Below are 11,718 nucleotides of genomic sequence, written 5' to 3'. Positions count from 1 at the left end.
TTATATATATATATATTCACATTATTTTTATATTTATACTTTTATATATATATATATTCACGTTATTTGCATGTAACTAGCAGTGACTGTGTGATGGGCTGTGAATACTGCAAAACCGTGGGTGACCTACACTCAATATGCGCCTGAACATATCCTGACGGAGCACTGAAGCTGCTGCTGCACACAGTATAAGGAAAGAGCAGTTGAAAATCAATGGAAGTGTAGGTGGTAAAATGTTTTAATTCCTTTAAGGTAGCTTATAGATCTGACTTTAGATTTTTTTGCAATTTTATTGTTGGAGTTCAAGCAAAACCCAGACAACAAAAAGTTCATTTTGACACATTGACATACAACAAGTTGTGCATTATGAATCTTCATCATCAAATTTGAAACAAGATTTTGTTACAAGAATTTGAATTCTACATTTTAGCAGGATCTATTGGCACAGATAGACTAGTAAGAAATAAAGCCATAATCTGTAACATTTCTGCATTAAAATGCGTATAAGCTAATAACTATATAACTATAAAGTTGTGTACTTCCATTATCCCAAATGTTTCCAACAATGTTCAAACTGTTATTTTATTCAGGTAATGCTGCATTTCACCAGTTGCCTGCCAGAAGCTGTCATACAGTCTGAAGCCACATTTTTACCATCCACTATTTAGATCTTGGTGCTTTTTAACTCTAGATTTGAACCGGATGAAGGATTTTAGTCATCGGACGTCTGAATCTTAAGTTATCAGAGAAACAAGCTGAGCTAACGTTAGCAGCAGCTCGGCTCGCAGCCCCTCCGGGACGTCCTTTGTCTGTCCAACAGCGTGGGAGAAGCAGTGATTTTTAAGGTGGAACTGCTTTATTCTGTGTGTTTAGCGGTTTTAATCAGTTTGTTTTGGAGAGGAGGAGACCTCTGTGGATAATTGGGCTCCCGGTAGAAACCTCCTGAACCATGAACACTGAAGGAATCCTAACCGGGAGAAGCTGACTGCAATGCAATGACAGCAATGGTGGTAAAGACAACAACTCCCATGATCCCACACTACTTCACCATCATCAAACTTTTGTTATTGTTTCAATTTGAGAGACCCCCTGGTTGCAGACACTAAATATTGTATGTTTAAGTTGAAATATCAGTGAAACTTGCTATATGATAGTTTAAATGTCCAGATTTGTTTGTTTTATTATCATTATTATGAAATCTCAAAATCTATATTGAACCACTGATCTAAACATGGCTGGATTCATCTGTTAATGGGCCCTTAACAGGCCCTTATGAAAAGCTTATTTTGGGGCCCCCACTAACCCTTCCAGCTTCATTGCAATGTGTATGTACCTCCAAGTTGTCAGTAAGCCCAGTGTGACCAGTACTCTTATGTTGAAATAATTGGAAGTTTGTGGTGATTTGAATAGTAACAACAGGTCTTTAAACAAGGTTTTGATGAGACTGTCCTCCCTGGGAAAATGATAGAATGAGTCGTTTTTAATTCAGTTCAGCCTGCATGACTTGCACTTGCTTCAACTGATCACCGCAGTTTGGTTGGCCTTTTCATCTAGCGCCATCACTAGGTCAGACATTTCAATTTAGAGATTGACTCACTGCTGGAACCAGCCTGAAGTGGCGGTTAGAGGAACTGCAGTTTTTGTTACTGTGTTGGCTTCATTAGCCAGCCACAGAGGTTGCTGCTTGGTGCTAATGATAAGCAAATGTTATCATGCTAACATGGTAAACATTATACCACCATTTTCGGCCTTCCGCCCCCCCGTCCCTCTGGCCTGTGATATTCAATTTAATTCAATTAAATTTTATTTGTATAGTGCCAATTCATAACAGAAGTTATCTCAGGACACTTTTCAAATAGAGCAGGTCTAGACCGAACTCTTTAAAACATTATTTACAGAGACCCAACAGTACCACCATGAGCAAGACCTTGGAGACAAGGGCAAGGAAGAACTGCCTGTTAAAAGGCAGAAACCTAGGACAGATCCTCCGGCTCTAGGTGGGTGGTCGTCTGTCTCGACCAGTTGGGGTGTGAGAGAGAGAGAGAGAGAGAGAGAGAGAGAGAGAGAGACAGAGAGAGACAGAGAGAGACAGACAGGTGCACAGCAACAACAGTATTGGCAATGGCAATGTAGTAGGACCATGGCAGGAGGCTCCACCAGGATCGATAAGAACCTGCGAGACGAGAAAGCACAAGAACTCCGGGGAAGAAGTGAAGTTAGTAACATGCATTAATGGGACCTGAATGAGTACAGAAAGAGAGAGGAAGAGAGGAACTCAGTGCACCATGGGAAATCCCCCGATAGTCTAGGGCTAGGCCTATAGCAGCATAACTAAGGGATGGTTCAGGACTCACCTGATCCAGCCCTAACTATAAGCTTTATCAAAGAGGAATGTCTTAAGCCTACTCTTGAATGTGGAGAGGGTGTCTGCCTCCCGAACCACAACTGGAAGCTGATTCCACAGGAGAGGAGCTTGGTAACTGAAGGCTCTGGCTCCTGTTCTACTTTTAGAGACTATAGGAACCACAAGTAGCCCAGCATTCAGAGAACGTAGTGTTTTAGAGGGGTAATAGGGTACTATGAGCTCTTTAAGATATGAAGGGGCCTGACCATGAAGAGCTTTATAAGTGAGGAGGAGAATTTTAAATTCTATTCTAAATTTAACAGGGAGCCAGTGCAGAGAAGCTAGTATAGGAGAGATGTGATCTCTTTTTCTGGTTCCTGTCAGTACTCGTGCTGCAGCGTTTTGAATTAATTGGAAACTTTTAATGGACTTATTGGGGCAACCTGATAATAAAGAGTTGCAGTAATCCAGCCTAGAAGTAACAGATGCATGGATTAGTTTTTCTGCATCTGTCTGTGATAGGATGTGTCTAATTTTTGTAATATTACGTAAGTGAAAGAAGGCAGTCCTAGAGGTTTTCTTTATATGGGAATTAAATGACAAATCCTGATCAAAGATAACTCCGAGATTCCTGACAGTGGTGCTAGAGGCCAAGGTAATGCCTTCTAGAGTAACTATATCTTTAGACAGTGAGTCTCTAAGGTTTTTGGGGCCAAGTACAAGAATTTCGTTTTTTTAGTTTAACATCAGAAAATTGCAGCTCATCCAGGATTTTATGCCCTTAAGACATGTTTGTAATTTAGATAATTGATTCATTTCATCGGGCTTGATTGATAGATATAACTGCGTATCATCTGCACAACAGTGAAAGTTAATGGAGTGATTTCTAATCATGTTGCCTAAAGGGAGCATATATAAAGTAAATAGTATTGGTCCAAGTACAGAACCTTGTGGAACTCCATGACTAACTGTAGTATTTATTGAAGATTAATCGTTAACATGTACAAACTGCGAGCGATCTGATAAATATGACTTAAACCAGCTTAGTGCAGTTCCTTTAATGCCAATTTGATGCTCAAGTCTCTGCAAAAGAATATCATGGTCAATGGTGTCAAATGCAGCACTAAGATCTAATAATACAAGTACAGAGACAAGTCCATAGTCTGAAGCAATCAAAAGGTCATTATTAACTTTAACCAGAGCTGTCTCTGTCTGATATGATGTCAGAATTATAAAATAATCTGAACTGTAGGCTACATTTTCAATCAAGTAAAATTACTGTTTTTATACATCTGCCATTATGTGGAAATGTTTGTGAAATATTCATTTTCCATATAGTATTACTATTATTCTACCAAAAAAGGAAACATGTAACTTTTATTGTAAGGGCAATGGAAGAGTAGGGAGAGAGTAATTGTCCCGGAGTTACACTGATTCAAAGAATTCTATGAATCACAGATATTTGAACAGGGCTCTGTGGGCTTTGAGATAACACTAACATTTGTCATCTTTCAGTGAACTTTGATGGTGAAGCTGGAACTCTGAGGCTTGCAAAATCGACTTCCAGCTCAGGTTAGGTATGAAAATGACCAAAACTCGAATGCAGGTGTATTTGTTTTTCTGTAACACCTGTAACACCTGTGTGTGACAAGGGAGCCCACGCTGCATGCCAGCACTGATAAACTGCTTTCTAGCATTCTGCAGGTCAGGCGATACTGAACGATAGATGTAGATGTCTGGAATCATTGGGGAGCATTCAGGGCCCTAGCTACCTCTGTTATATTCCCTGTATTGTTTTCTAGTGGGTTCAGTGACTCCGGGGAGAATTTACATTTTATCATTAAAGAAATTGTACAAAATGTTGAGAAATAATCTGCTGTCTTTCTGAGAGTAAGATGAGGAGATCAATACAGCTAATGTCTGTGCATTAAGTCCAAAGCTGGAGCCTGAAGAAATTAGCCTAGCCTAGCATAAAGACTGAAAGCAAGTGGAAACAGTTAGCCTCAGTTAGAGTCATTTTATACCTATGAATATTATATTCCATTTCTGACAATAGAGCCTCCTAAATGTTACACAATGGACCTTTAATGCCACAGACAACCTCTGTTGTCTCATTTAGCCACTTTTTAACAACCTTATTTTTTCAAAATGCACAGGTTGGGTAAGATAAGGTAAGATAGGATAAGAAAGACTTTTATTGAACCCACGAAATTCACTTGTTATAGCAGCTTGAGGTAGAACACAGCAGATGAGGAAAAAAAGATATGCACATTAAATAACAAAGTAAAATAGAAAAAATACAAGATATAAAGAAAAATTATTAATTAGCATTACTGATGTATTTTATGTCGTAGAACGAAATGTACAATATCTTAAGCCTGTGTTAACCACAGACCTTATTTCAGACATCTAACTAAAACCAATTCAAAAACCCCATTGACTTCAAGGAGAGGTGAGAGAAGTGCAAATTGCAAACTCAGTTCCAGGTTTTAGGAATCGTTGTACATTCTATAGAATTGCAAAGTGGGAGGACCTATTTTGGGTGATCCACGTTCTGGAGGTAGAAGTCCAATACATTTTCCCCATAAATGATTACGCAAGTCCAAAATTACACCCAGTTGGAGCACTTCTAGAGCACAAAAAATCTCCCACTTTAATAACCAGTACTGAACAACTGAGTTACATGTGCTGCTAATAGCAGGTAAAAGCTATTATTTTTGCTGAAAAACCTGAAAAGCCAAGGAATTCACTGCTGCTCATATTCACACCTATGACTGGCTTCCTCTCCCTAACAGTGGCGGCTGATGGGTATTGTAGTTTTTGGAGCCATCCACCGTTTCAAACTGGTGGACTGAACCTGATTTCTCAAACACAAAGCTGAAAGCAAACCTAGGATTCACATTTTCTCTTTATACAAGATAGTCCTGTGCTTCTATGTTCAGTAACATTGTGGTTTATAATCAAACATGTCAAACAACAAGAAAAAAAAAACTTCCAAAATAAAATAGGTTTGACTGTTATTATCTACTGCCATGCATATACTTTTATAGCCATGAATATGCTCTCAGACCTCAAGCACTGCTCAAAAATATCTCAAAGGATGTTGGAGGAACTTGCGATAAACAAGCCTCAATTCATCACTTGCACATCTTTCAAACAAGAACATACTCGCCAAATATGACACAACCATTTTGCAACACAAAGCATATTACATTGTCTGGGTTTATGTTTGTATGTTTGTATGTTAAAGCCAAAATGCTGATTCTGTATCTTCTTACCAGAAAACAGGATAGATTATAAACATACACAACAAGACAATGCAGAAACATGATATGACATAGGCATAACCTGGAGCCTGACAAAGTGCTGTAAATGTGTAATGTTGGATAAATGCGATTTTTAAAAATTAAAGGAATCTCATTGCTCTTTTGCTATGTCCATAATTAATGATGAACAGACCCACTTCCAAGACACTAGCTTACATAAATATTTTCAGTTTGGATGAAGGAAATGTAATCAAGAGAAATCCAGCTGTTTCATTGGCAGCTGTACAGGGATAGGACAGGGATATGGTGGATCAAATGAGGATATGCAACAGAATGTCATGGTTAGAAAGATACAGTTTATTTGATTACTGAAGCTGGTTCTTTAGGAAGTGATAACTGAATCAATCTGTGACCACATGTTTGTTTACCATATATGGATCGATTTTCTATACTTTTTGTGAACATTGCAAATATATATGCATATAAGTGCATGACAAACATTTAAAGGAAAGTGTTGTTATTGCCTGATTTACTGTATATCTGCTACTGTGGAAATTACATGCTTATGTTTGCAGATGAAATGTTGCAATCAGAAATCCCACAGGTGATCAAACACTTTGCAAAGAACAAACAGAGGTCTGACATAAGTAGATTTGCCATGCTTTAAACACAGAGCAATGCTTGGAGTGTATGTCTTGAGCAAATGGATGCTTCTGATTGTACAGGCAGAGGAAAGATTGTAGGGTTGTAGCTGTACAATCTTTGTATGGACCCCCTAGCCATTATAAAACAAATACAGATAGGTCTACACTGTGTAGCGATTGATTGCTGGTCATTGGACTTGATTGCCATCGTTGTTGTCGTCATCGTCATCATCATCTTCTTCATGTTCATCATCATCAGTCGCTACTATTAGTGTAGTTGTTGCTACTGTTGTTGTTGTGCACCTGTCTGTCTGTCTGTCTGTCTGTCTCTCTCTCTCTCTCTCTCTCTCTCTCTCTCTCTGTCTCTCTCTCTGTCTCTCTCTCTCTCTCTCTCTCTCTCACCCCAACTGGTCGAGACAGACCACCCACCTAGAGCCGAAGGATCTGTCCTAGGTTTCTGCCTTTTAACAGGCAGTTTTTCCTTGCCCTTGTCGCCAAGGTCTTGCTCATGGTGGTACTGTGGTACTGCTCTATTTGAAAAGTGTCCTGAGATAACTTCTGTTATGAATTGGCGCTATACAAATAAAATTGAATTGAATTGAATTGAATTGAATTGAATTGCTACATTCTTTAAACTACACTCATTTAACACACATATAATCAAATTACAAACAAAAACTGAGCCTTCCTAAGCCATGGCCATTTTTGCTCTGTGCTCAAATAACAGTTGAGCAAGCCTCGGTCAGAACCTTGGCCAACTTCCTCCTTTCCTGTAGTTGATATAGATAGATATGCTATATGCTAGGCTAATCTATGTTGAAAAGACAACTCCATTTTGAAGATGGTTAAAAGATAAAAGTGACTATATTTTTATAGTCACATCATAAGTTAGCTAGAAAAACGTGAGCTAAACTACATCAGTCATTAGCTAGTGAGTTAGCTAGTGTTTTGCAAGGTACTAGGTAACTAATTTACATGAATTCAGGTAGTTACAGCTAAAAGCTAATGCTAGCAAAACACTAGATAACTATAATATACTATACTATATACTATAATAGCTTATTTCCATTGTCATTATTTAAATAGCTAGCTAACTTCCTGAGGCGATTGTGGTCCTTCAACATCTGCAGCAAACTGCTGTGGATGTTTTATCAGTCTGTGGTTCCTAGCATCCTCTTCTACACTGTGGTGTGCTGGGGGGGGCATATCCAAGAAGGACACCTCCAGACTGGATAAACTGATCAGGCGGGCCGGCTCTGTGGTCGGCATGAAGCTGGACTCACTGGTGACGGTGGCAGAGAGGAGGACACTGGACAAACTGCTGGACATTAGTGACAATGCCAGCCACCCCCTGCACACCGTCCTCAGCACCCAGAGGAGCCTGTTCAGTGGAAGGCTGCTCCTCCCCAAGTGTAGGACCAATAGACTCAAGAACTCCTTTGTCCCTCGTGCCATCATACTCTACAACTCCTCACTCGGGGGGAGGAGGAAATAGGGTGAAGAGGACAGAAGAGAAGGAGTGGTAACCACTCACTGTGCAATAATAATCTACTCACACATACCTGGACAATCTTCTTACTTATTTTTTTTCTTGCTTATTTTTTTGTGCAATAACTTGATCCACCACTTAAGTGCAATAATTTAATTTAATTTAACTGCTAATTTCTGCTTAATGTCATTTATCCACTGTTTAACAACACAATGCCATATCTGTCCTATATATTTATCTTTATTTATCTATATGTATCCTCTATACAGTTCTCTACATTTATCTTATTTGATTTTTTTCCCGTGAATTTTATCTTATTTGATTTTTATTCTTATCTTATCCACAGATAAAGGCTGTGAAATGTGGTTAAAGGCCCCAAAAAAGTAATCAATAATGATGGAAATACATCATTTCATTGAAGATTTAGCTTAAAATCTTTAAGTCTTGGACTAAATATAGAATCAAAACAGATGAGCGTGAAACTTGTGATCATGAATATTGCAACTTTCGCTGTCAGAAATAATTACATTTCAAAAAATAATAATTATATAATTATAATAATTTGTTGCAGGACTACCCCAGACCCTCTGGAGCTCACTGGGAAAGGATCTATTTATCACGTTGTTTAACCTCACACAGAAGACTCTCTTTTTTTAATGTATTATAATAAACAAAGTACCAATGAATGGTATGACATTAAAACATTCAGTAAGGCAAGAGACTTTAAAACATTTAATAAAAGAAAAACAATAAATAGGACGAGTAATAAACAAACAAACAAATAAATAAAGGGACACATTAAGAAATGATTTACATGAATCAATCATTTAATATGTTTCAAGTATTCTTTGTTGCTTTTTTTATTTTTTAGCTTGACTAGAGATTGTAAAATAGATGAAACTTTGGTTTTCTATTGGACCTTTTCATTGTGTGTGTGTGTGTGTGTGTGTGTGTGTGTGTGTGTGTGTGTGTGTGTGTGTGTGTGTGTGTGCGCGTTCAGCAGCTCGTTGTAGGGTTCTCGCGCTGGGACCCACCGATCGCTCTTGTTTTCGTCATCAACCCGGCGCAACCAACCTTTACTCCTCCGCTGCTATCTATGTCCCGCCCCCTTATCGCTGTAATACAAGTGATATTTTGTTGTTTTTGAGAATTCCTGTCATTCTATATGATTAGAAGAATAGCACAGGCGTTGATACAGCTTAAACTTTACCCCTCTGATATCGACTTGTATTTTAAAACCTTATTCTACGCTTAACGTGACCAATTTCTTAGCCTGTCAATCAATACCCCATCATCAAGCTCGGTTGAGACTGCAGAGCTTTTCCACGTCAGTGTGTTTACAGAGAGCAGACTGACAGCTGCAGGAAGGTGTTCACGTTATTCCCTTATGGAGCACTTTTTTGACGAGTGAATGAATAAGCGGTGTTTGAGAACATTACGTTTTAACGCAGTGGAATGTCCGACAATTTTAAGTGTGTCTTGTTGTCGTAGTGAACTGAACTTTGGTCTTCTTCATTCACTGTTGGCCGGCTAGCCTGCTAGCTTGCCGAGCTAGGCTAGCATTAGCTACAACAGGACTCCATCTTTGAAATAGCAGCCACACACAGGTAATATATTTATTTCCAGAGAATCCAGAAGGTGTGTTTAAGTAGATGTCAACAGGCCTTTTCTGCTTTATTAAACCAAGGAAACATGTTCTTAGTGTGTGACAGGACAAAGGTTGAACACTCCTCTAACTCCCCATAGCCAATTGACACGCTAGCTAGTTGAGCTAGGTAGTTAGCTGTCAGGTTTGTGGACAGGTAATTGGTCTTATTTATGCGACAAATGTCTTCCGTGTGTTTATGAATATTAACTAAATAGTAGAAATGTGTCTCCCCAGTGTGTTTTTAGTGTGGTGGAAAGCTAACCTGCTAGCCTGTTTGCCTTTGAGTAGACGCTGCTGACCTAATCTAATTAGCCAGATAGCACCTTCCTCACTCACCTGACAGCCAACTCGCTACCGTGTGTCACTGTGTATGACTGTATTCTGTTACTTACATTATTTACATTAGATGTATTGAGTGTGTCACCAAGACTATGTTGCACCTGTTTCTGTATTTGTGACAGGTTCCAGGCAGAGATTTGGTATTGTATACATCCTCCTGGTTGTTATCATAAACCAACATCCCAGCAGCTGTCGCTCCTATCTGAGAGCGAGGGAGGAAGTCCACAGTTGACTCAACAACATGCTGTGATTCATGTGCTTTATTGCTAACCTGACAGTCAGCATCACCAGGAAAGCTCATTTCATGCAAAGACAGGTGTAAAAAAAATACCATCAGCTTCCATCGACACGTTTAAATCTAGATATCTACTATTCCAAACAGCAGGAGCCCCTTTGGCCCCTGAGCTGTCATTTAAATATAGTATATGGTTCTGATATGGCGGGGAGACATGGCAACACAGAATTTTAGATGATTTTGTCTACAGTATGAATTAGGATATTTTCAGAATGAAGAAATTAGATTAGTGGAGACATTCACTGAGAAGCCCACAGAGTGCAGATTGTAAAGCCTACTACTGCTACTAGTTAGCTAGCATAATCAGTCGAGTTAAATCACAAGCTTCTTTGTATATATCTGTAAAATTCAACGTTTCTTCATAGGTATTCAAGATTTTTTTCCCCAAACTTGAAGTTTGCCACTACTGTTGGAGCAGCTGCTAACTGCAGTTTCTTCCCCATTTCCTAGACATCTTTGTAAAAGTAGCATTATATATAAAGTAAAGACAGAAAAGGAGAACATTGTTCACTTCTTTGGACAGCTTGCATTTAAATGTGCATATACAGTGAGGAGACGCCCTCGCAGTAATGCCAACTTGTTTACTTCTGGTACTGGATTTGTGTATAGTAAAATAATGGAAGAAAAACAGGTCCAGTAATTCAAATATGGCTACCAGACTTTGTAGAATTGATCTGCTTTGGTATGTAAAGTACTTGTACGGTATTCCAAAAGAACCAGCTTGAATATAATTTTACACCAACCATTAACAGAAGGGCCCTTATCACTAGTCCACTGTATTAATATATTTTTTTCTAGCAGCTGTTCTATAACCTTTTTTAGTTATATTCCCACTTGGGAGCGCATAAATCAAAGACATATAATTAGGGCTGTGCAATATGACCAGAATCTCATATCTCATATAAATAGTTATAAGAGATATCCAGACATTTCACGATAAAGCACAATTTCTGTGACTTCAATGAATAAATAGTTTAAAATAACCACCTTTATTACATCTTGAATTATATACCTGACAAATCTTATTTGTATGTGTTTTTATATCGTTTTTCTCTCTTATTTAGAACATTTGTGGACATTTTCAGTTAAGCACGTAACAAAATAAACGTCTGAGTTACAGAGCCATTCAGTTGTCAAACATTTGACCTAAACTTATTCTACTAAGTTAACCGTACCTGCTGTGTGCACTGTGCAGCTGTACAATATCAAATACAACATCAGGTCTGGACTCAACATCAGTGAGATTGGAATCGGTGGTTTAAAAAAGATCCCCAGTGAATACTCATTTATATGACAATATATATGTCTATATATGTTATATGTCTTATAAGCTATAAGCCTGCCGCCCTGTCCCTACATCCTAGCCTCTACCTACCATACCTTCATCCTTATTATGTTGAATAGGCTGCTTACCATGAATTTAAAAGAAGCTGGCCTCAGCCACCCAGTCTCTATGCTCATAAATTTTCCTGTAAAGTAAAAGTATTATCTGGCATGGCTTTCATGACACAGGGAAAAAGGTTAATCCAACCATTTTGAGGTATACTGCTTGTCAAATATGAACAGCCTGTTATTTTGATTCTGTTTGGTTATCCATATTGGTTTAAGGCATTTTTAAGGTTCACATGGAGATTTGCTGTTTGGTTCTTAGATTATGTTTTCATTTGAGGGTGAGAGTTCATAGTTCGACTTT

General features: G+C 38.5%; 1 protein-coding gene across 1 annotated transcript in view; it reads left to right on the top strand.

The window, feature by feature from the left end:
* The first annotated feature begins 9,053 nt into the window (after positions 1-9,053).
* Positions 9,054-11,718, top strand: part of gbf1 (golgi brefeldin A resistant guanine nucleotide exchange factor 1) — a 104,255-nt gene continuing 101,590 nt past the window's right edge. Inside the window, 1 exon segment of the mRNA XM_051422690.1 lies at positions 9,054-9,350. The gene's annotated coding sequence lies outside the window, so the exon portion shown is untranslated.

This window comes from Dicentrarchus labrax, unplaced genomic scaffold (genome assembly GCF_905237075.1).
Source record: "Dicentrarchus labrax unplaced genomic scaffold, dlabrax2021, whole genome shotgun sequence".
In the NCBI taxonomy this organism is placed as follows: domain Eukaryota; kingdom Metazoa; phylum Chordata; class Actinopteri; family Moronidae; genus Dicentrarchus; species Dicentrarchus labrax.
Note: the sequence above shows the minus strand (reverse complement) of the source record. Positions and strands in the feature narration are given on the sequence as shown.